Source organism: Monodelphis domestica, chromosome 1 (genome assembly GCF_027887165.1).
Source record: "Monodelphis domestica isolate mMonDom1 chromosome 1, mMonDom1.pri, whole genome shotgun sequence".
NCBI classification, from domain to species: Eukaryota; Metazoa; Chordata; class Mammalia; order Didelphimorphia; family Didelphidae; genus Monodelphis; species Monodelphis domestica.
This window is the reverse complement of record NC_077227.1, coordinates 141,109,768-141,134,613: the sequence shown is the minus strand read 5'-3', so window position 1 is coordinate 141,134,613 and position 24,846 is coordinate 141,109,768. Positions and strand designations below refer to the sequence as shown.

Sequence of the window (24,846 nt, the reverse complement as noted above, 5' to 3'; positions counted from 1 at the left end):
ACAGAGCCTCCCTCAAAACCTGTGGTAGATATATCAAGTTATCAAATAAAGAAAAGATTGTTCCTGACTTCATGATATTTTCCATCTACGTTTAATATTAATTACTGAAACAGAGTATAAATACAAATTTGATTGCACTCAGTAAAGTTTTGCAAATGAGCCAACTAATTTCCTAGAAACATTTTTGCCATGTGCCCTTGTAGTGTGTGTGGTTGTGGGTGATCTTTCAGATACCTCTGAGGACACTCTGGCAGTAGGCAGACCAGGAGCTAACATATGTATATCCAGCTCAACAGAATGAGCTGCTAGTATTGGGAGACCTTTCACAAAGTTCAGAAATATAACAAGCAAGCAAAAGCATCACAACATATTCAACCAATCAGCCATTCCATAAGTATTTATTGTACAGTACCATGTGCTCAGGTACTAGAATATATAGATAGATAAAAGGGAAAATAGCCCCTGTAAAGTGTGAACAATTAACCCCCACTTCCATGTAGGTTAGACTAGTTTTTTCCTCAAAAGATTTTGAGGGTGTCTTTGTTGATATTGCTTCCTAGTCACCTAAGTAAAAACAGCTGTGAGGAACTTTAGCAGAGGTTTGGTGCTTAGATGGTAGATTAAGTTGGGCAGTTCAGGCAAGGCAAGCTCCCTTGCCTTGCCTCCTTTATTTCTCCTGCTGTGGCTTAGCAAATTTCCTTTTGTTAACTTATAAAATTTTACAAAATTTCCAAAAAAACCCAAGCTTAAAAAAAACAAACATATTTACAAACCCTAATCTGACTTAGAATCAATTGTGGGTGTTAGTTCCAAAGCAGAAGGGCTAGGCAATGGGGGTTAAATGACTTGCACAAGATCACACAATTAGGGCATATCTGAGATCAGATTTGAACTCAGGATCTCCTTTTTGTCACTAGGCCTGGCTCTCAGTCTGCCAAGCCACCTAGCTGCCCCCCTCACCCCCTTTTGTTAGCTTTTGAATGACTGAGGAGTGTCTCATTTATTCCAATATTGAAATTAATCTTTTGGGACTATCTTGAGACCAGGAAAATCTGTCTTCAAAGATTTTACATATTGTATATGTGTTTAAATATAATTTGTAAAATGAATGTAAAATAAATGACAAATATACTAGCTTATATTTTATCCTTGAAGTAATTGGTGAAAAATTGTTAAAAAAATAGTGAAGTTTTTGAGTTGGGAAATTATCTGGTCATACCCAAACTCTGAATATCTCTGTAGCATCCATGTGGACTTAGGTTCAGATCTCTTCTTGGATACTGTAATATGGAGGTTTTAGAGATAGGATCAGATGGGATATCAATGGATTACTTTGGGCCAGTATTTAGGTTTTCACATTGTAGGTTGAAAAGCCTAACTTTTTACCCTGACCATGCCAGAGTCTGATCTGGGACCAGCACACAAATTTACTCAATCACAGAGTTGGATATAGTAAATGGAAGATGTAGTTTATTTCCAGAGAGAGAGGTTTGAAGAGCAAGGGGAATCCCTGTCACTAATTCACTAGCTGAAAAATCCAGATTTAAATCTCCTCATGGAGGGTCTTCAGAGATTTAATAGTCTATACTTATCACCCAGGCCCTGTTCTAAATACCCTGCCCTAAAGCCCTCTCTTGGTTATTAGATCAGCACTAGAGGTGCTGATCTGTGACAGATTTGGCAGGGCTCTAGGGTAGGTCCCAGGCCCAAATGGATCCAGACCGTGGCTTTCTGACAGTGCAGATAGCTGGTTCAGGCTAACATCAGGATCACAGGGTTCTTCTCCCAAGTGTTAAATCTATTGTTGTTGGACTTGAATATTTAAATTTGTGGTTGCCAGGGATTTAATTTCTAAATCCCAAATGAATTGCTAAAGCAAAGAATTTATGATAGTTTATTTACAATAGAGGAAGATTTAAGGAGTGAGAGAGAGAGAGAGAGAGAGAGAGACAGACAGACAGACAGACAGACAGACAGACAGACAGACAGAACTCCGGCTTCCTCTGGCACACCTCCAGAAAGGCAGAGTCATAAGTCAGCCTTTCTCTCACTAATGGTGACTGTCCAAAGGAAAGCAGTTTGAGGTCTCCTGTAAAAGCTCCTCCAGGGGTCCAGGTCCACAGCCAAGTCCGAGTGTCCATCTTCTAGACTCTCCTCCAAGTGACTCTTCTTCACTCTATCATGAATCTCAAATGCTCAAATAGCCTCCAGTCCAACTCTGAGTCAGAGTTCTTCAATCTATCCACTCGAATTGAATATATCCTCAATGACTCCTTCTGGCCTCTGTGGTCCTCTTTTTAAAGATCTTTTTCTCTTGTGTCACCTCCCCTAAATTTCACATCTACCAATCACAGCAGATGCTCCTCTCCAGAACTGCCCACTCTTTAGTTCACACCTTCTTTAGTTAGATTATACCTTTTTTGGTTATATCACACCTTTAGTAGTTAAAATGGGTAGATATACTTCAAATACCGAGTTTATGCTTTTTGCAGATAAAAATGGATAGATCTACTCCAAATACTGAGTTACCACCATTTAGGGGTTAAAATCTAAAAATAGATTGTGGATTACAATTCAATCTTCCCAATAAAGGGAGAGCTAAGTACCTTCATTGTTACAATCAGGAGATAGCTAAATCCAATCTTCACACAGGGAAACACAAGAAGATAATAAAAAAGAACCACAAGCAGGATAGGAATCAGAAACCTCAGGACAGGCAGCTACTCTCCCCAGATTACATCCAGAGAGAGAACCAACTGCCCCTCAGTCCCAGCTTAACCCTTTCTTCCAGCATTCCAGAATCTTTCTCTGCAGGTCTCATGCATCTGTCCTCTGTTTTCCTACTAAACTTATCTTCTTCCTCATAATTATACTCAGTGGCTACAAGTCACTTACTGTTTCCAAGCTTCAGTTATCTCACCTATAAAAAGGTGATGACAATGTCCTTGGTATTGTTGTTATAAGACTCAAATGAAATAATGCATGTAAAATGTTTTGCAGTCTTTAAAATGCTAGACTGTTTGTTATTATTACTTTTCCCTTGCCCTGGATTTATAAAATCAAGAATAAACTTGTATTCTTTGAATGTAGAATTTATAAAACTATAAAACTTTGGGAATATTGTTTTTTTAAAAACCTAAATATTTAAAATTATAAAATGATGTGATAATTTAATTAAAATGCCCAACTCTCAGAACTGCAGTTCCTTAAAGCAGTTAACAAAACTCTAGTGATGGATCTTTTTAGAATTTACATAATGTAAATAACTCACCAATGCTTCTAAATGTGTTTCTCATTTATAATGAAGCCATTTTTTTGTTTTTAAGAATATATAATAAATATTCATAAGCTCCAAGAAATCTCACTTTGGACTTTTCCACAGTGGACTAGAATGTGGGGCTCTATACAATAAGAATTTTAGGTTTCCACGTGTTTTTCCACTGTTGTGGAATATACTGAGGCATTGTTGGCGCCTTAGAGTTCTTGTGACTTAGAAAAAACAAATAAATTTTAACACTCCTTCTGTTTTTTAATTTGATCCTTAACAAAAGCATGGATTAGTGTTTTCACAAATGAATTTCATAGTCATGCATTATGTCTTGTGATCTGAAAGGTCTGAGTCATATTTGAATGCCTAATGAGGCAGCTAGGTGATACAGTGGATAGAGTGATGAACTTGGTATCATGAAGACATCAGTTCAAATCTATTCTCAGACACTAACTAGCTGTATGACCTTGGACATTACTTAACTTCTGTTTGAATCAGTTTCCTCAATTGTAAAACAGGGATAATAATGGCACAACTTTCCAGGATTGTTGTGAGGTCCAGTTAAGAAATGCTTAGCATAGTGCCTGGCACATAGTAGGTACCAAATAAATTGACTGTTATTATTACCAGTGAACAAACCTTCATATTGATGTCACATGCTTTTTAGAAAGTTTAACTTTGCATTGCTGAAGTTTATTGCTAAAACTTTTGTAAGTTTATTACACAAGTTACATATACAAGGACTGGGTTGGTAGGAAGGAGGAAAGAATATGAAAAGAACCAGAAGCTATTTGATAAGAAAGAAGAATGTTCACAAGAGTAAATTATTGATAAGTTGGTTGTTTCTATCATGGCAACTTCCAATAGTCCTATGAGCAAATGAAAAACATCCTTGAATTACAAATTCCCCTGCAACAAGCAGTAAACATTAGCCAGAATTTGCATTCAGGATGTAAGTTAGTAATGAAGCACTTAAAACTTGACCTTATAAGAATTTTGAGTCCTGATTTTATAATATTGATCTATAGTGTATGTTTTCGCTTTAAGAAAATTTTTTTTACTTTATCATATTCTGCTCTGTCTTCATCCTTTGTGTCCCCTAATCATCTTTCTTTAATATAAGTCTTTTAAAAGGGCCTTAAACTTGTTGACCAAGATTTAATTAAATATTTATCAGAAGTGTAAGGTGAAAATTAATGGTTGGACAATAATTTTATAAAATTATGCCAATATTTATTATATCTTGAGTCAGAAATTTATTTACAAGTATTTATAAATAGAGTGGAAACAATAAAGAATGAAATGTGAGGGGGATGGAGAAGTTATCTATCCTATTAAGCTAAATGTTTTGCTCTAGTCTGCTTGTTCCAGGCAGAGATTAATTAGCTCTCAACAAGGAAGGCTGGTTGTTTCTATCATGAGTAATCACATGGCTTCCTTCAAGATGGAAGCTAGTCTCTTCAGAAACTAGGAAAGGAGTCAGCCTTTCCATCACCAATGAAGTAGTCTAGGAGTCAGAGACCAAGTTAAAGCTGAGCTCCAAGCCCATGATCTAAGCCACAGTCTCCAGCAAAGCGCTTTTGAAGACTATCTCCAGGAGACAGTCTCTTCAGACCATTTTCCTAAAGACAATATGCCTCAAACCGGAGGATTTTGTGGCTTTTATGGTGGCTCTTTGTCCCTTCCCCTCTTCATGGGGGCCAATCACAGTTTCCAAATTGTCTAGCACTGCCCAGGGGGCAGTGTCTATGGGATTGACTTCTCACCTTCTGAAGGTTAAGTTCTCATTTAAGGGTGTCAGTTTTCTAAAATTCACCTTCTGGAAAGGTGAACCCTTATCCTGGCTGATTGAGTTTCTGAGGATGTGAGTTCACTAAGTGGGTTGTAAGCTCCACCTGGTTCAACCTTGTGTTGATTCAATCAAAAGGTAGACAAAGGAGAGTTAATCCTCTCTTCACAATCTAATGAGGTACTTAAATTAGTTTTAACTCAGGATAGACAATAGAGTAAAGAATTCTCTTTCACACACTATGTGTAATGGTTAACTTCAGGACAGTAATGATGGGTTCTGAGGGAGCTGTTATGACTCACAAGGAGACTATCCCTGCCTCAGTGAGTATATAGGAGGAATCAAGATGGAATGACTGGCAGACCTGTATATCTGTGACTGCCAGGTACTCTCCCTATTTCATCACACTAGGGCTAGGACAAATGAGGTTAAACCACAGGAAGATAGGGGTCCCGGGTGATGGGCCAGTACTGGAGTACTGAAGGGTGATCTTCCCTGTTGGATGATGACAAAGATGACCCGGGGCGAGTGAGCATAGACCCACAAGCCTCCACTTTGCAGGGGGGTTGACCAGCACAGGGAAATGGCTGATCAGCTGTCATGAGATGATTGTTCCCTCTATGTCCCTCAGAACAAAATCTTTCCCTTTTATCTGATTGTGATTTGAAGTAAAGCTTTAATGGTTCAAGGTATCAAAGGATGGGGGGTTGGGTAGAGGATGAAAGGTGTCCTTAAGTTCTTAACCCCAAGGTGCTTCTTCCTGGATAACCCTAGGACTAAACTAGAAATTCTCCTTCCCTTTCTCAGTTCCTATCTTTAGTATACACTACGGTATTAAGGAAATCAGGATAGGAATAAGGCAGGTGCTGAAGGTCTTTAGGGGGGCTCGCTGAAAGGCAGTGAGTCTGTGGCTCCTCAGATCCAATAGGACTGGAATCTCTTTTTTGATGTTGATGAAGATGTCAGGAAACAAAGAGTCTTTTGCTGGGAAGCTCTACAGCTGGTCCTCTGGGCTAATTTCTGGACTGGCTCTTGGATGATCTAGAGCAAATCAAGAAACCTCTCCTTACCCTGAGATCTCAGGTCCAAAAGTCCCTTCTGTTCCTGGGATCTCTTCCAGGTCCCCTTGGTTCTTTCCCAAGCTCCTCTGCTCCTGACTCCAATGGCCCACTTCTGAATGTTCCTTCCTCTCTTCCATTCATCCTGCCCTTACATATGTTAGTTATTGAAAATACAAAACACAATAGTAACACTTGCCCATCAGGATATTGAGAAGATTCAACATGTTCATAGATAAGTAAATTAAAATATCTGCAAAATAATTTCAAGAGAGAGAGCCTACTGATCTTGGGGGATTGAGAAGGACCTGAGGTAAGAATTAGTTGTGATCTGTAGGAGGCTAGGGGTTCTGTGAAGTACAGATGAGGGGGAGGAAATGCATTACATACTTGCTTGTGGGGTGCCACTTGTGGCAAAAGCAGAGAGGTAGGAGGTGAAAAGTTTATAATGTCATATTTGGGAAATAAATAATAGGCCAATGTTTGAATAAAATGAAGAAGACAGAAAGGAGAATAATATGAAATGATTGGGGTAAGGAATAGAAAAAGAAATAGGGTCTTAAATGTAAATCTGATATAAACGTTCCTTAAGAACTCCAGTGTAATTAGGAGTCTTGGAGGGAGTCAAAAAGTTGGAGGATCTGCACAGTGGTGCTGAGGAAACTTCTTTTTCATACTCTTCATTTATGTAGAGTAGGTATAGGGAGCAAAGAGGAAAAAATATAAAAGTTGAAAATACACAATTGGTGATTGTGATGCTTGTTACGTTTTGATGATTTTAAAAGAAGAAAGAAGCGAAGGGGAAAAAAATGGATGCCAAAGGGAAGAAAAGGTATGGAATTTGTTGGGGTAAAAATAAAAGAGCGTTTAGGGGTACAATGGTTACTTGAAACTCATTTTCATATGAACTGGTCAAAGAGGTAGAACATACAAATACATAAATACACATAAATATTGGAATAGATAAACATTTTCCTCAAGAGGAAAATAGTAGGAAACAAGAAGAAAGGAAAGAGAAGGGTGTGGATAGCAGAGAAGTAGAGTAAACTTACTCAATGGCAAAACAAAACCCAAATTTCAGAGCGGGGCATCATGTAGCAGCATTGAAAAAAAAAGAACCTCTAAGATTATGTGATTGGAGTCTGGAGTAGGGGAAGAAAAGAGGAACAGGAAATCCAAACTGTTTGCATCAAGTATAGAACAGTGGTTCTGAACAAACTTCTTTTCCATACCCTTCTTCATTTATGTAGTGAGGGTACAGAGAGCAGAGAAAAAAATATAAAAGTTGGAAATGCACAATAAATGATCTTTAGTATAGATATGAATGAGATGAACTCATCTGTAAAAATGAAAAATAGCACAATAGATTAGAAAGTAGAATCCAATGTTTTTTACTAGAATTCACAGTTAAATTAAGGGGTAGGAGCAGAAGTTATTGTGCTCTAACTGAACTAAGAAAAGCTGGGGTAGGAACCGTGATCTCAGATGAAGTAATAGCAAAAATAGACTTGATTACACAAGACAAACAGGAAAATTACATTTTGCTGAAAGGTACCATAGGTGATGAATTAATATTAATTCTCAATATATATGTACTAAATGTCATATCACCTAAATATATAAAGAAAAACAAGTTAAAAGAATAAATTACTAGTAAAATTGTAGCAGATGGAGACCTCAGTGTGTGCTTTCAGAGGAGACACATCTAACCAAAAAAATAAACATGAAGAAAATTAAGAATCTGAATAGAAATTTGAAAAGTTAGATAGGAGAGCTCTCTGACAATTGAATGTAAATAGAAAGGAGTATGAATATTTCTGAACTATATATGACACCTTTATAAAAAGTGACCATGCATTAGGACATAAACTGAAGAAATATCAAACATTTTTTACTGAGAACACTGTAATGAAAATTACTTTTATTTGAATTATTATTAATTATTTTTGTTAATAATGTTAACAATTATTAAAAATTATTTTAATAAAGGTCCATTGAAGAAAAGATTTAGAGATAACTTGAAATGAAATAACTTATATATGAAATAACATATAAAAAATGAAAATGGAGAATTCACAATAAATGGGAAAACTAGACAACAATCTGGCAGAAATTAGATTTATACCAACATCTCACATTATATATTAAAGTAAACTCCAAATGGGTAAATGACCTAAATAAAAAGTAATTATTATAAACAAATTAGAGAAACAAAGATCTATGGATTAGGGAAGAGTTCATGACCAGCAAGAGACAGAAAGGATCATAGAAAATAAATGAACAATTTTGGCTATGTAAAATTTAAGAATTTATATACAAAAAATCCAGTGCAACTAAAATTAGAAGAGAGATTTTGTACCAGGTTTTTCTTATGAATGTCTCATTTCCAAAATATATAAGGAATAGATTCAAATCTATAAGAATAAGAGTTATTTTCCATTTGATAGACAAAGGATGTGAGCAATCAATTCTCTAGGGAAGAACTCCAAGCTCTTTATGTGAATAAAATGTTACAAATCACTAATAATTAGAGAAATGAAAATTAAAACAATTCTGAAGTTCTATTTCACACCCAGAAGATTATCAAAGTTGACAAAAAAGGGTAATAAAAATGTTGGAGGATAATAAAAAGAATAATAAAAATGTGTGAAAATCTGTCTCTTGATATACTGTCAGCTGAGCTGTGATTTGGTCCAGTCATTTGGAAAGCAGTTTGCAAATCTGCCCATAATATTATGAAACAGGATATGTCATTTAACTTAGAAATAGCCCACACTGTGACTACACGTGGAATAATGGAATCTTATAGTAAGGAAATAATCTTAGAAATATAACTTCAAGGCCATTATCTCATTGAAATAATAAAAAAAGAGGAACAAGTCCTATACCTATAAAATTACAGCAGCTCTTTTTTGTGTCAAAGAACTGGAAAGTGGTGTCCATCAATTGGAGAATTACTGAACAAATTATAATATATGTAATGGAATGCTATTGTTTTAGAAGAAATGATAAAAAGATGGTTTCAGAGAAACCTGGGAAGACTTGTATAGATCAGTGCAGAGTGAAGTGAATAGAACTAGTAGAATAATTTATTCTATAACATCAACAATGTAAATATTAATTATTTTGAACTTAAAAATTCCAATCAGTGATTTCAGAGGAGTGATGTTGAAGAATGCTACTTGGCCCCTGACAGAGCTAATGGAAAGAGATACTCATTTTTGGATATGGAAATTTGTTTTCCTGAATTATGCTTATCAGTTTTTCCCTCTTGAGTATGAGGATGGAAGAAAGAAAAACAATTCTTGATAATTGAAAAATAAAAAAATGAGCAATTTTCTTTAAATAAATGAAGGCTCACATCCAAAGACCCAAAGCTGCCTTTTTGACTAAAAGTTCTGGAGGGGAGGAGGTTGCAGTCTAGAACTCAGAAGAAAGGTTGACCAGAAATATAGATTATGCTATCTATAGAGAGGTAATAATTGGAATCATGAGAGTGAATGTGGGAGAAAGTATATATATATATGGGGGGGGCAGAAATGACTCAAAGCCTACATAAAGGGAATTGAGGAGGATGAGGAGTGAAGAAGAGAGGAGGTAATGATTAAAGAACTGTGATCCACCTGAATCCCAGGGATGAAAAAAGTATTCAGCAGGGGAATGAGAGAGTGGTTAAAAGTATAAAACATTTCAGAAGCCTTCAGTAGGATGAAGACTGAAAAAAAAGGCATTGCACTTAGGAGGGACTGGGAAATTTTTGAAGGAGCAACTTGAGTGTAGTGGTAAAGGTAAGGGTGTGCTGGTGCCAGCTTATATTAACTTGATTGTTAAATTTTCAGGGTGAGCATTTACACCTCAGAAATCAGCAAGCAGCACAAATCAGGGCCTGACATTGTTTTGCTGGTTTTCAGAACTTAAGAAAGTGATGGAGAAAACGTTAATGCAGTTTAACCTTAAGAGTGTTGATGTGAGTATCCTTTTTTCCCTCTAGTGATCCTGTGGTTAAACCTTGACCAGCATACCAATGAAATTGCAGAAGCATGATTACAAGGGGTTGGAGGAAGAATGTGTAGTGAAGAAGGGAAAATATGAGGTATAAATAGTTTGGCAGTGAAAGTAAGGGAAGAGATGGTATTGTCATTTAAAGGGAGAAAAGGGTAAAGGGAAACCTTAAAAAAATTTTTTTTTTAATTTTTGGGATTGGGAAAGAATAGAACTTGTTTACAAGGAGAGGAGAAGGAACTTTGGTAGCAAAGGGGAAGAAATTTGCCTTAGTTAGGCTATCTCTTCTTGTGTGAACAGAGGGAGGAATTAGGGGTGGTTGGGGTAAGGGAGTTCATATGGTCACATCATATGGTCTCAGCCTTCTTGGGGAAATAAAAGCTGGGTTTTCTGCTATAAGTAAGGGGAAGGAAGAGATGTAGAAGAGAAACTAATCTTGAGGGGGAAATGAGATGGAGATTGATATAGGTAGAATTATAGTCAAAAGTAGCAGGGGGAATATCTGAGATTATGCCACCTAAACTTGGTATTTTTCACTTTTTTTTTTTAACCATTCTGGTTATCCTCCTTTGACTTCAGTTCTTAATATTGTCAGTGGTCCTCTCTGTGGTTTCGAGAACTGGGCACAGTGTTTTATATGTATAGCAATAGGCTGAACTCTTCTCTCCTCAAGTGCCCTGAAATTCCATGGGGTTCTTGTTCAAGCTTTTGTTTGAAAGATTCTTGACATTGGTTTCTTGATCACATCAGCAAGGTCTTTCAGGACCCTGAAATGTAATTTATCTGGGCTTGGATTCTGGAACTCATTTGATGTAGCTCACATATTATTTCATTGTGCATACTGGGCTTTTCAATTCCTTCTTATCCCTGTTGTATTCCACCATTTCTAGTACAATAACTTTTCTCTTAGATAAAGAAAGAATAATCAAAATAGGAATTCAGTTCTTCTCTTTTCCTTGCTGTCTGTTAATATAATACCATCTGCCCCAAGCAATGGGCCTTGTTCTTCTTGTTTTAAACATATCCAAAAACGCCTTTTCTGTTATTCTTAGCATTCTATTTGTAAGCCTGAGCTCATTCTGGACTTTAGCCTTCCTGATACTATTCTAAAAGGTTCATGCTACTCCCTTTGTATTCATCAGGGGTTATATGCCCCTCCTTTCATCCTTTGTAGATCTGCTTTTAAAATCTGGGCTCATCAGAGTTTAATGTGCTGTGTGTAATCCTATTGTTTTATTCAGATGAATCCTGAATTTCCTACTCATCAGGATTGTCTGATCTTTTTGTCAGAATTGCATTTTTAGACCTTCCATCTCTGAGGCTTTAGTCATCTTTTGAGTCTCTGGTGATAGCCTCATATCTATTGTCTCTGAACATTTTGAAATCTGTTTCCCTGGAGTCTAGATTATATGCTTTTCTAGGACTAGCACTCACTTACCTGGTTATTATGAATCCTTAGATGGCATGATCACTTTCTCCCTCAGTTCCTGTCAGTCAAAAATCTGACACCACTCTACCTACCTTTCCAAATTTCATCTTATGTTACTCCCTTTGTTTCCTTTGTTTTCCAGGCAAGCTGTGTAGCTTTCCATTACCCATTCTCATTCAATCTCTTTGCCTTTGCCCTTGTTCTCTTCCTTGCCTGGAATTCTCTCACTCTACCATTTTGACTGGTTGTGGTATACTTTCCTTACTTAAAGGCTCCAGCTCAGGTCCCCTTTTCTGAGAAGCCTTTCCAGCTTCTCCCTAGCTGAAGATGATTGCTCCCTACTCAAGTTTCATACAGCACTTTCCTGGGCTTTTCCTTTGTATGAATCATATCCTTTCTTCTAGCATAATTATTTGTGAACATTTATTTCCATTAGATTTTAAGTTCTTTGTATCCTCAGTTCCTATTCAATTCAATTGAACACATATTTATTAAAGTCTTACAAAGCACTGTTGTGGTGCTAGGGATGCAAACATTACAAAAAATACATGGCCCCTGTTCTGAAGTAATTTACAGCCTAATGGCAGATATAGTAGGAATTATTTCATTCTTTGGATTTGTATCCCTAGTGCCTTGCACATAATATTTAATAAATGTCTCTTGCTTCATTGATTGATGAGGACAAATCCAGACAAAGAGCTCAAAGAAAATCTGAGGATGGAGAGACAGTGTTCAACTAGGGGATTCAGAGAAGGTTTCATGGGATAGTTGTATCTGAACTGAACCTGGAAAGAAGATATAGATTCTGAAAGGCAGAGATAAAAATGGAGTATATTATAGGTATAGAGGATGGCTTATATGAATGCCTAGATTAGTAGTGAAAAGGGCAACCAAGAAACCTGGTCCATCATTACATGTATATTTGTTAGAAAGTTAACTTGACAGCATTGAATAGGAGGAAGAGAATAGATTGAATTGAGTTTGGAAAAATTAGTCTTTTTTTTTTTAAACCCTTTCTGTAGGCAGACAGGGGTAAATGATTTGCCCAATGTAATATAGCTAGGAAGTGCCTGAGGTCAGATATGAACCCAGGTCCTGCCAACTCCAGTTCTGGAATTCTAACTACTGAGCCACCTAATTGCTCAAATAGCACTGTTTTTAATGACTCATTGTTTTTCTGGGCACAGAGGCCTACCTTTCAAGTATCAGTATTGTTACAGTAATACCACATGACTGTGAATCAGTCAGTAAATCAACAAGAATTTATTAAATGATTACTATGTGCCTAGGTAGGGAAGCTAAGTGGCTAGAATGCAGGACCTGGAGTCAGGAAAACTCATCTTTCCAAGTTCAAGTTTAGCCTCAAATATTTACTAGCTGTGTGGATCTGGGCAAATCATTTAACCCCATTTGCCTCAGTTTCCTCATCTACAAAATGAGCTAGAGAAGTAAATGGCGAACCACTTCCATATTTTTGCCAAGAAAATCCTAAATAAGGACACGAAGAATCAGACATGTCTGAAAAATGACTAAACAACAACAGATATGCATAGACACAATGCTCCTAGAATACTGTATCTTCCAAAAATTTAAAGGGCAAGGTTTTTAGTGGAAGTGAATAGGGTACAACATATGGTGGAGGAAAAGTGGTATAAAGAATTTTATTAGAGTTGTATGATGGTCAAGTGTAAAAATAGACTTGAATCCAGGACTTCCATCCCCAGAATTCCTTGCTCCACTTCCCCAGAATGCTTTGTAATCTCACTGAATTCTCACCTGGGCCGAGAGCAGGTTATGATTTAAAGGGTCTCTGCCCATGGCAGGGCGTCTTCTTTTCCTGGCTCTGCTGGCAAACAGATGCGGCTCATGATGTGAGTGAAATTTGGGTGGGCCACATGGCCCACCTAGCACGTGCCTCTCTTGCTTGTATTTTCTTTAATCCTTAATCTTCAATAAACCTCACAAAAATAATACTCCTTGCAGAGAGAAACTAATTTCTACCTGCCTCAGTCTCCCCTAAATTTTAATCTTTACACAAGGGAGGCAAGCTAGTCCTATAACAAGACTGGCGTATTACCAGTGGAAAACCCATATACATTACTGATTTCTGTATAATGTCAGGAGAATTAAAGGAAGACTCCTAGCAGACTGGGTAGGCTCCCCCCAACTCCCAACCCCCAGAAGTATGAGAGAACTTGGGCAAGAGTAACAGTTTTCATGGCTGGAAGAAGTACCCATGTTGATGAAGTCACAGACGCATTTAGGTATTCTTTGGTTAGGTCCAGGTGCTTTTCTTGAGCTGGAGTGCCACTTACTCAGGGACTGAGGATGGTAGCCTCAAGGTAAGGTAGTGGTTTGGGGAAAAGGCTAACCTGTACATTGGTATGGTTAATATGCATGTTGTTCTGATCCTGCCTTCTTTACGTGACATGAATTCATAGACATCTTTGTAAATTTCTTTGTATTCTTCAGATTTATCTTTTTTAATGGCATATTCATTCATTATATTCATTTTATATATTCATTATATTCAAAGGCATTGATATGCCACAGTTTATTCATCACCCTGTTACTGGGCAGTCGGGTTGTTTCTAGTTTTTCCTATTACAAATAAAGCTTGCGTGAAGATACATATACACGCAGACGTACATATATGTATGTATGTAAACATGATAACTCGAGTGCTTTATTGGTGGCCTCAAACTATCATATTTAAAGAATTAGAGGAAAAAAACCCCTGTAATCTATTGGGTAAATTCTTTGTATGTCATTTATAGAATGACATTGCTGAGAATTATATGCAATGAGATGATATATCGGGTTCTGAGCTGCCCTAGTGGAGGTGGCACAAAGTTATTATTCTACATCCTTTATCCTTTCTCTCACGTAGCACTGGCACCCGCCTCCTTTAGGCCCTCATTACCTCTTACCTGGTTCATCGAAACAGCCTTCATATCGGTCAGCCTGCTTTTAGCCTCTTCCGGCTCTCATCTATCCCTTATTTCTTCCCTCTTCAGGGGTTCTATGATCTCGTTACTCTAAGGACTTCCTTCCTGGTACAACACCTTGTCTGTCTTCTGGCCTCCTGATAGGTTCACCCCTGCGTCTTCCATAAGATTCCCCTAGAATGTTGTTGGGGATCTTCCTGGCCTTCACTCCAAGTTGTATGGGTGAGTGCTAATGGAATGCATGTCTTCATGTGTTATCCCATGGCAATGGTGAGAGAGATGAGTCAAGGAAGGAAGGAAATATGCATTTAAGTCCTTACTATGTGCCAGGCACTGTGCTAAGCACTTTACAAATATTATCTCATTTGATCTAATAATCCCGAGAGATAGATGCTATTTTTATCAGATCTGTTTTTACACTTGAGAAAACTGAAGCAGGGCAAATGCTCATGTCTTGCCCAGGGTCTCAGAGCTAGGGAATGTCTGAGGCTGGATTTGAACTCAGGTCTTCTAGGCCCAGCATTCTATCCATTGTATCCTCTAACTGCCTCTAAAAATTTGGAATACTTCGTGAATTTTCAGGCATCCTTGCACAGGGGCCATGCTAATTTTCTAAATTATTTAAGTTTTAGCACATATAATTATATTTATGATATAATGTCATATAATATACACATGTACATATATATCACATATATTACATATGTAGCCACCCTGAGTCAAAGATAATTCCAGGGTTTTGAGCTTTCGTTACTGGATATGAATGGTGGTGCCCTGATCATAAATAGGGACTGTGGGAAGTGGAGCATTTAGGGAGAAGACATATTGAGTTCATATTTAGACATTTTGTTGACCTTGAGGTACTAGAGTGATATTCAAGTAGGATCCAGTAATAAGAGGTTGGAGTTCATGAGAGAGATTAACGGTGGAGAGACAGAGAGATGGGTAGATTTGGGAGTCATTGGAAAAGAAATTATAAATGCATCAGACTGGGTAAAATTACCCAGATAAAGATTATAGAGAGAGAAGTGAAAAGAAATGGATCCAGGGGCAGCTGGGTGGCTCAGTGGAGATAGAGCCAGGCCTGGAGATGGGAGGTCCTGGGCTCAAATTTGGCCCCAGACATTTCCTAGCTGTGTGACCTGGGCAAGTCAGTTAAACCCCATTGCTTAGCCCTTACCACTTTTCTGTCTAGGAACCAACACTTAATATCGATTCTAAGACAAAAGGAAAGGTTTTTTTTTTAAAGAAAAGAAATGGACCCAGGGTCCCTCTGTCTAGAGAATTGAGATAGGGGGAGAAGAATGGATTTCTGGTAGGGAGCTGACTCTTATTGTTCCTGTGTAGTAAGAAAATGAGAGAAGTGCCAGCACTAATAAAATGCTTATTGATTGATTGAAAAGGATAGCAAAGGAAGAGGAAAGCCAAGATGGAAAGAGGGAGAAATCTAGGATGCAAGAGACTTTGCTAACAATTTGTGTGTGAATGAATGTTTGTGTGTACCTGCAATACAATATATACTTAATAAATGCTTGCTGATTGTTAGGTGACATTTCCAGGGAGCTCCGTGAAAGTAGAGATAACAGAGGCAGAGCCCTTGAGGTGCCTCTGCAGAGAGAGAGCCAGGTATAGAGATGGGAGGTCCTGGGTTCATATCAGGCCATTTCCTGGCAAAGTTACTTAACCTTGCCCAGCCCTTAATACTCTTCTACCTTGAAAGTGATATTGATTCTTTTTTTTTTTAAACACTTATCTTCCTGTCTTGGAATCAATACTATGTATTGGTTCCAAGATCAAAGAGTGGTAAGGGCTAGGCAATGGAGGTCAAGTGACTTTCCCAGGGTCAAACAGCTAGAAAGTGTCTGAGGCCAGATTTGAACCTAGGACTTCCCATCTCCAAGCCTGGCTCTCAATCCACTGAACCACCCAGCTGCCTCCTGTGATATTGATTCTAAGATAGCAGGTATAGGGATTGGAGAGTTGTAAGCCTGAGCTGGATAGTGATGAGAATGGGGAGAGAGTTCACAGGAGAAAGTCATTTTTACCTTTGCAGGAAATAATCTGAACACAGAGATCAGAACAGGATGATCAATCAATAAACATTTATCATGTGCTGACTATGTTCTAGGCTCTGTGTTGACTTCTAGAGATATAAAGAAAAAGCCAAAAAAGTCCCTGCCCCTAAAGGAGCTTCTGCCCTAATGAAGGTAATGTGCATATGAATATGTGTATATGAAACAGACACAGATTATATGGAAAGTCATGTTAGAGAAGTCACTGGCTTCCTGTCGGGATGTAAGATATTCCATTGGGCTGTCAAGGATCCAGGATCTCATTCCTCTGAGTTCTCCTATTGCTATAGATTACTCTCTCTCCGTACCTTCTCATCCATGTAAATTTATGTCTAAGCCTTTCTATCAGTTCTCTGTAGGTGCTCTGAACAACACATTATGGGTTGTATTTAGTAGAGACTGAAGTATTTCTTGAATTAAGTTAAATTAAGTTGAAATATTTCACCAAATAATTTTTCCTTATGAGGTAGTTATATCCCCTTTCCTCTTTGAAAGTTCTGACCCCTTTACCAAGTCCATGTCTAACCTTCAAGCCCTAGGTTAAAATTATATCCTTTTGGAAAACTTCCCAGATTAGTCACACTGGGTGCTCCTCAATCCTTTCCTTCACATTTCCTCTCATTCTCAAGTGTTCCGTTTGTAAGGTGTCTTTGTTCATTCATTGTTTATAATGTTCATGTGCACATTGATCTCAACTAGATTATAAACTCCCAGAGGGCAGGGATCATGCCTCCTAAATCTTTTATATCCCTATAATGCTTACTGAAGAGCTCTCTATTTACATAGTTCTGTTGCTAAATAAATACTAATTAGCTAACTGCATGGCAGAGAAGCAGAATAATGGAGACAGTGGAAATGTAAACACAAAGCTAAGAGGCAGCTGAAATAAAAATCAAAAGGGAAGGTTGAACAAATATGATTCCCTGTTTAAAGCCTTCATACCAACAGCCAGCTTCCAGAACTCTTTTTTTTGTGACCAAGCATAACACTCACACTTCAAATGGCTGTTAATTTATTTACAGTTTTTGGTAATTACATGTCATGTACCCTATTGGAAAACAAGCAGGGAATCACAAAATAGTTTTCTCCTGGAAAAACATACAAGTTGTAGGCCTAAAATGACAACTAGAGCCAAGCCAACTTTAAAAAGGAATTAAAACCACTGTGCAACTGTTTTTACCTTCTTACTGACCGTCATTGGCTGTTGGGGGTCACAAGGGTGGCATGATTACAATTTTGCTGGGGGTCAGCCGAACTCTTTAAAATATTGATTTTAAGGGTAACTATCAGGAACCAGATTGGTGAAACTGGAGGATAGGGTGTGTGTGATTGATGTGTCTGCTGTCTCAGGGACCCCACCAAGAAGAGAGAAGAAAAAGGGAAAGGAAAGATAAGGATGGGGTATTTATTGATTAATGAGAGGGGTATTTATTAAGAGACTACTATGTGCCAGGCACTGTGCTAAGTAAGCACTTTACAACTATCCCATTTAATTTTTTGATTTGAAAGGGTTAAAAATCTCTCAGAATCACAGAACATTAGATCTAGAATGAACCTGAGAGATAATTGATTTCCTCTCCATTTTTTAGGTGAAGATATCAATGCCTTAAGAGACATGCTATAAGTCCAAGTATTCTTGTCTTTTGTGTTGGACTTTTGGCTGCTTTATTTTGTTCTAGAATAGGGGCTAGCAAGACAAGTGATGACAGAGATATCAGGGACTGGGAACATGGGCTCATTCCTGTCCTTTACTTGCCCTTTCAATCTGTCCTGGACCATTGCTCTGGAGATATTTGTTTTCTTAGTACAGTGCCTGAAACATAGTAGATGCTTAATAAATGTTTATTGATTGATCCTTTCAATAGGGGAATTAGACTCCCCAGAGCCTCTTTTCATCTATCCAAAGCACAAACCTACTTTGGGCTCTAGTTTGGGGTTTCTTGTCTTCTTTCCACCTCTCACTTCTCCCTGTACCCCCAATGGAAAAATAAATATACAATTTAAAAATCAGACATGGAATAGAATGAACAAAATAAGGGAAGATCTAAATACCTAAAACATTCAGTATTCATGAATGGTTTAGATTACTATATTTAAAATTATGTTGTTCAGTCATTTTTCAGTTGTGTCTGACTTTGTGACTCTATTTGGGTTTTTTTTTTTTTGACAAAGATCTTGGAGTAGTTTGCCATTTCCTTCTCTACTTCATTTGATAGATGAAGAAACTGAGGCAAAATGTGTTAAGTGACTTGCCCAGGGTCACTCAGCAGTCACTTAGGGCAGATTTGAACTCAGGAAGAAAAATCTTCCTGATCCCAGGTCCAGTGCTCTATCCACCACACCACAGTGTTAATGAAAAGAACAACCACTACAAAACAATGGAAACTGAATGTTGAAGAATTATAAGCTTAGCCAAGAAGAAGAGATAGAAGACTGGTTCCTCTCCTCTTTTTCAGAGATCAGGTCCATGTGTGTGGAAAATTGCATGTCACATCAGATTTGCAAATTTTGTTTCTTAGGAAGATGTACCAAGCCCCAGAGTTGGAGATGACCAGCACAGAGCTGGGTTCCGTTAAGTCTGAGAAAATACCATCTTCCTAAGCTATTAAAGCTCAGCAAGGCTTGAGTCCTCTCCTCTATGCAGGGTGGAAATTATTGCACTATGTTAGAAAAGCCCAAACTGGTAAGATAGGAAAGATGGACTATTTTACTACTATTGCAATTGCTATTACTACTACTATTGCATTTACTATTCCTATTAGTACTCTTATTGTTATTGCTATTATTGCTACTGCTATTACTTCTCCTGCTATTGTTATTACTATTTTAGTAGTATTGCTATTCCTATTATTGCTATTGCTACTACTGTGATCACTACTACTATTTCTACTATTGCTATTGGTATTAACACTGCTACTATTTTTGCTATTGCAACCATTTTGCTATTACTATTGATATTTGCTACTACTACTGTGATTACTATTGCTTTTGTTACTACTATTGCTCTTACTACAGTTACTGCTATTTTACTACTTTTGCTATTGCTGTTACTACTTATTGCTATTGCAACTGCTAATGCTATTATTATTGCAATTGCTATTACTATTGCTTTTGCTATTACTGCTATTGCTATAAATATTACTACTGATATTATTACTGCTTAAAACAAAATTGCATCATTCATTCTCTTATTGATATGACAGTTCCAGGAGCAAGGCAAAATTTCTCCCCTTTATCCTTCAAAGGCATCCCTCCACATCAGAATCATGGCTTCGTGGTGGCACCATGCATGCCTGTCTGTGCTGTGTAGTGGGTCAAAGAATGACTCCACACTGTCCAAAACTTTCAGGCCCCTCAATGGGCACTAAATGGAAGGAAAGAAGAGAAAAAATAAGGGGAAAGAACAAATTCAATGTCAACCCCATGAAAAAGGCTAAATCATGCAGGAAAGAGATTTTGTGTCTATATTTCTAAGAGGTTATAAAGTATAGTGACTTTTAAAAGTCCTTGGCAGTGCCCTTGTATTACTAAATGCTGAGGTTCTTATTGTTCATATGGGTAAGTCAGAGAAAAATGAGCTTTTCATTTATATCCATTCTGCTTTGGTTGTGTGGACATAATAATAGCTAGTATTTATATAGGACTTAACAGGTTTGCAGAGCACTTTATAAATATTATTTCATTGATCCTCACAACAACCCCCATTTCATAGATAAGGAAACTGAGGCAGATAGAGTTTAAGTCATTTGTCCAGGCTCACATGCCTAAAAATTGTCTGAGGCTAGATTTGAAGTGGGACCTTTTCTAATACTCCATCCTCTGTCCTGAACTATAACATGAGAATCTGGTAAGGACTGGGTTTAAGATTTTTTGTTTGTTTGTTTTGATATAAAGAAATCCTGAAAGTTACCACCTTCTTTGCAACTTTGAATTTGAGTGTTGGGGATAGCAATGAGAGATTAAGCAACTTGCCCAGGATCACACAGCTACTTTCTGTCAGAGGCAGAACTAGAAGCCAAGTCTTAGTGGCCATAAGGTCAGCTCTGTAGCCACTACCTTATGCTGCCTCTCATAATATAATAATAGCTATTATTAAATAAGATATCTTTAAATTCAAATATATTATCCTTCAATAAAAAAAACTGAAACAAACATTCATAGTGATTTTGGCAAGGTAATTGGACTAATTGAAGAAAGGATAATTCATAGGTTTCTTTCTTCTGTTTATTTTTTTTTAAACCCTTACCTTCTATCTTAGAATCTAATACTAAGTATTAGTTCTAAAGCATCAGAGTGGTAAGGGTTAGGCACTTGGGATTAAGTGACTTGCCCAGGGTCACACAGCTAGGAAGTGTTTGATGCCAAATTTGAACCTAAAACCTCCCATCTCCAGACATGGCTTTCTATCCAATAAGCCATCTAGCTTCCCCCAAGACATTTATTAATAGAAATTATTTTAAGAGTTTAGACTGTAGATGCCTTCATAGTCTTCATATTACAGACTTAGTACCAGAGACTGGCATTCAATGGTACTCATTCTTTTAACAGAGCCAGATAAATGTAAAATTATGAAGAAGTAGAATTTGTTTTCAGCATCTAAGCAATCGCCACTACCCCAGTCTTCTCCATATTGCTCAATGTTCTTTAAATGTACAGTGTGTGAACCATTTCTTATATATCTCCATTATTTTGCTTTACCTTAGACCTATCTACCTTAAAATTTCAACTTAAAAATTTTTTTTTCCAGATGACATTTCAATACAATTTTTAATATTTGTTTTCTGACATTTTGCAATCCATTTTCTTTCTCTTTCTTTCTTTCTTTCTTTCTTTCTTTCTTTCTTTCTTTCTTTCTTTCTTTCTTTCTTTCTTCTCTCTCTCTCTCTCTCTCTCTCTCTCTCTCTCTCTCTCTCTCTCTCTCTCTCTCTCTCTCTCTCTCTCTTTCTTTCTTTCTTTCTTTTTTCTCATAAATTCTTTCCTTATCCATAAGTCTGACAGTTCAACTATTTTGTGCTCCCCTAATTTGTTTATAGTACAACTCTTTATTTCTAAATCATGTATCCATTTTAACTTTACGTTGTATGTGGTCTGAAGTGTTGGTTCATTCCTAGATTCTACTAAACTGTTTTCCAGTTTCCCAGCAATTTTTGTTGGATAGTGAGTTCTTCCAAAAGCTTGGATCTTTGGGTTTGTCAAACACTAGGTTACTATGATCCCTTATTATTGTGGGTTAAACGACTTATGTATTCCATTGTTTCACTGCTCTGTTTCTCAACTTGTACCAGATTATTTTGATAGTTGCTTCTTTATAATATAGTTTGAGATATGGTATAGCTAAGCCACTTTCCTTCATAATTTTTTCCATTGATTGCATTGATATTCGAGGTATTATGTACCTTCATATGAATTTTATTATTTTTTCTTGCTCTGTGAATACTTTTTGCTTAGTTCTATTGGTATGTCATTAAATAAGTAAATTAATTTAGATATAATTATCATTTTTATTACATTGACTCACCCTACCCATGAGCAATTTATGTTTTTCTAATTGTTTAGATTTGACTTTATTTATGGGAAAAGTGTTTTGTAGTTTTAAACATATAGCTCCTTGATTTGCCTTGGCAGTTAGATTCCCGGATATTTTATATTGACTAGAGTAATTTTAAATGAAATTTCTCTTTTCTGTCTCTTCCTGCTGGGCTTTATTGGTAGTATAGAGAAATGCTGATGATTTATGTGGATTTATTTTATATTCTTTAGCCTTGCTAAAGTTGTTAATTGTTTTGATCAGTTTTTTTGATTGATTCTCCAGGATTCTCAAAGTATACCATCATATCATCTGCAAAGAGCGATAGCTTTGTTTCCTCATTGCCTATTCTAATTCCTTCCATTTCTATTTCTCCTATTGCTATAGGTAGCATTTCTATTACAATATTGAATAAGAGTGGTGATAATGGGTATCCTTGTTTCACTCCTGATCTAATTGGGAAAACTTCTAGTTTTTCTGGTCCATTTTTAAACTAGCAAGAAGAGGAGTCTGAGGGATAGACCTAACACTTTAATATATATCCATGGAGTTCCAGCTAGGCAGCCTGTCAAAATAATTCATCACCACACAGTTTGAATCCTGAGTCATCATGGCTGACAGAAAGCCATCAGAAGTTATCTGTGCATATTATGAACTGGGGTGTTGGGGGAAGGTCTCCACATGCATGTCTAGAAGCAGGTTCATGCCAGCTTTCCATGTGCTTCCCTGGAATATGTAAAGATGAATTTAGAGTTGTGACTTTAAATCTAGATTTAAATGGTTGCCAAATAAAATTCCTAAGTCAGTCTGGAAATTTATGGTAATTTAATTAATATAGAGGGAAGGAATTTAAGGAGAAGAGAGAGGGAGAGGGAAAAGAGTTAATTTAAACTGCTCCAACTCAGGCTGAGCCAGGCAAGAGTTAAAAGGCCTTGGCCAAAGGGGCCTACCTGAGCCTGAGGGAAAAGGAAGTCAGTCTTATCACTTACCAGGAGACCATCTCAAGAAAGCTGTCTGAGTGAGCTCCTCCAGGCTGAGTTCCAGGATCAAACTGGCGTCTAGGCTGCTCACAGGAAGTGATCAGCCAGATCCAACTTTCCGGGGAAAGAGATTTTTGAGAGACAAAAAAATCCCAAATATATAGACCTTTCACCCTTGTGTCTCCACCTCTAAATTTTCACATCTACCAATCACATCAAAGGCTTTCTCCAGGACTGCCCATACTTTTAATTCTCACCTACTTTGATTAGTTTATATCTTTTGAGCTACTTCTGTGACAGAGCCTGGCACTAGAGAAAAGTGCCAGACTGAAGAGTATATGAAATTGATCACTTTGATGGGGGAGGGACCTCAGGTGTGAATTTCCTGAGGAGAGAAGACTCTGGTGAGGAGAGCAGTGAGGGTCTCTCCATCTTTAGACTTTGAAAAGAGAAGGTGGATAAAGACTTTCTCCTGAGGGTTACCCACTTTTCCTGCTGGTGACTGGAAATCTTTCCCTCCAACACTTCCCAATTGAAGAGACTTTCTGAAGAGAAACCTGAGAAGACTTTACCTCAACTCCTGTGGGCCAGGGGTCAATCAACCTGACTTTCTCTCGGGGGGCTCAGGTTGTCAAGGCCTGAGTTCCCCCCAGCCCCCAAACTTGAGGAGGAAAAGGGTTTAGATAGAGACAGGGACACCCCTTTTCCACTTTCCTTTTACCATTCTTCCATGCCTGTTATTCCTTTTGTATTAGCCTGATTGAGTTAACATTAAAGTTATCTGTTCCCCAAGCTGAGTGTGAGTGAAAGGAATCAAGGGGAGACCTTTCAGTCTCAAGTAGTGGAGGGGGACAAGAGGGACAAGAGCGAATTGGGGAGAGCAGCTTTAGCTAAGGAGGGAAGGCAGAAGGGGAAAAATCTTCAATACCCCCTCTCCTTTCTCTGAGCCAACCCATTACATCTGCTGTCCCCTCCTGTACACTGCTTTGTGGGAAGGGGGGGTTCTCCTCCCTTTCCCTCCCTCTCCATACCTCGGGGTACAAGCCTCCTTTTGGGGGTACATTCCCTTCCTTTTCTTTTTTCTTTTTTTTAAACACTTCACACTTCTTTGTTAAGTTCACCTTTTGCTAGTTACTTGACCTTTTTGTGATTAATTTAACCTTTATAGTTACTTAACACCTTTTTGTATTAAGATCTAAAAATAGACGTAGCTTAAAGTTCTAGCTTCACTATAAGGTGAGAACTAAGTACCTTCATTGTTCAATTAGGAGATTACAACTTTATCTTCCCCATAAATACATCTAAGTAGGGTGGAGTAATGTAAAGTACTATAAGACATTCCTGATTCTGTTAAAGAGAGTGTCTTCATTGTTGCAATCAGGAGATAGCTAAATCAAATCTTCTATAGTATGGTCTGAGTAGGGTGGAGTAGTTTTAAAATTCACACATATTGACTAACCATGCCCTGAGAGGGGTGGCACATGGGAAGAGATGGCATACTGTTGCACCTACTATGTGAATTTAATACAAATTTGTACCCTTCTTTCCTTTTTGAAAATCCATTTCTGTCTCCACCCATCCTTTGATTGAGCTCACATGCATACTATGGGAGTAGACCAGAGGCCTCCTGCTGCCTGGCATCCTGGGAGATGCTGGCCTCTTGTCCCATGTGACTCCTGGTGCTGGAAGACTGGCCTCTGACCTGGACTGAAGCCAAGGCTGTCCAATCAGGGAGACCCAGAAGGAGTGACTTCACTGGGTTATAAGATAGGG

At 37.6% G+C, this 24,846-nt stretch overlaps 1 protein-coding gene and 1 pseudogene across 1 annotated transcript in view; one reads left to right on the top strand and one right to left on the bottom strand.

Annotated features, from left to right (window-relative positions):
- The window catches only part of FAM169BP (Protein FAM169B), a 135,483-nt gene that overhangs the window by 61,444 nt on the left and 49,193 nt on the right, over positions 1–24,846 (top strand). The gene's annotated exons all lie outside the window — the stretch shown is intronic.
- Positions 15,047–15,145, bottom strand: LOC130456665 (U6 spliceosomal RNA; annotated as a pseudogene).